Genomic DNA, 1,664 nt, shown 5'->3' with positions numbered 1-1,664 from the left:
AAGAATTTGTAATTCTGCAGATTGTGTCTGTCATTTTATGTGTGCAGATCCGGACGAAATAGGCGCGCAATCCCATGCTGATTCAGCTGGCAGCGGTGCTGGATCCCATGCAGATCCTCGCATCAGCCCGTCTGTCTCTGGTGGCGCGCGATCCCAGGAGGATTTCCCTCCCCTACATGCATCCACTAGTGCGCGGGTGGCCGACCAGGTGGACCCCGCCTGTCTCGCCTCGCGATTGGGTGAGACCGCCAGCCCAGGCACGGGCGCAGGTGCGCGGGTGGCCGACAGCCGCCACCGGGTGGAGCCCGCCAGCCCAGTCACGGGCCAAGGCGCGGGCGCAGGTGCGCGTGTGGCCGACAGCCGCCACCGGGTGGAGCCCGCCAGCCCAGGCGCGGGCGGGGACGTCTCCTCACGTGCCATCTATCCGCGGGACGACGCGGCGGTTGAAGCAGCTGGCGATAGGGGACACCCGCGTCGGCAGCGTCAGGATCAGCTACAGGGGCAGAATCTACCTTGGATCTGGTGCCTGGATTTTCTGTGGATGTGTCTACCGCTTCTGGATCTCCTGTGGCTACATCAGCAGCACTACCTCAGCCTCCTCGTCGACACACTTGGTCACAGTCAGGTATTGTCAAAGAAAAAGAGTATACTGATGGTACGGTACGATATGACAGAGTCAAACGTGCTTTTCTTAGTAGTGTTGGAGAACCAAACCATTTGCATGATGCTCTAGCTCATAAAGAATGGAAGGAGGCTATGGATAATGAATATGATGCTCTCATGAAAAATAGAACTTGGCATTTAGTACCCCTAAAGAAAGGTAGCAATGTTATAGATTGCAAATGGGTATATAAGATAAAAAGGAAACCTGATGGAAGCATAGACAGATACAAGGCTAGATTAGTTGCCAAAGGTTTTAAGCAGAGATTTGGTATTGATTATGAAGATACATTTAGTCCTGTTGTTAAGGTAGCTATTATTCGACTTGTATTGTCTATTGCTATTTCTAGAGGTGGGAGTTTACGGCAGCTAGATGTTCAGAACGCGTTTCTTCATGGTGTTCTTGAGGAAGAAGTGTTCATGCGGCAGCCACCTGGATATGAAAACCAAAGCACACCTCATCATGTTTGTAAGTTGGATAAAACTTTATATGGTTTTAAACAGGCCCCTAGAGCCTGGTACTCAAGGTTGAGCATGCAGTTACAACAACTTAGGTTCACATCATCCAAAGCAGATACCTCATTGTTCTTTTATCATAAAGACAATATTACTATATTTGTGCTGGTTTATGTTGATGGTATAATTGTTGCAAGTTCAAGTTCAGATGCTACCACTTGTTTGCTTAAAGATCTAAAGTTAGAGTTTGCTCTCAAAGACTTGGGAGATCTTCACTATTTTCTTGGCATAGAAGTGAAGCAGATCAAGGATGGTATACTTCTTACACAGGAAAAATATACTACTGATATACTCAGGAGAGTAGGCCTGCACAATTGTAAACCTGTGAGTACACCAATCTCAACTTCTGAAAAACTTACAATTGAGAGTGGAGAAGCACTTGGACCAGAGGATGCAACTAATTACAGAAGTGTTGTGGGTGCTTTGCAATATCTGACTCTTACACGTCCTGATATTTCTTACTTTGTGAATAAGGTATGTCAGTATTT

This window comes from Triticum aestivum, chromosome 4D, assembly GCF_018294505.1.
Source record: "Triticum aestivum cultivar Chinese Spring chromosome 4D, IWGSC CS RefSeq v2.1, whole genome shotgun sequence".
Classification (NCBI taxonomy): domain Eukaryota; kingdom Viridiplantae; phylum Streptophyta; class Magnoliopsida; order Poales; family Poaceae; genus Triticum; species Triticum aestivum.
The sequence above is the reverse complement of the archived record's forward strand: the minus strand, read 5'-3'. Positions refer to the sequence as shown.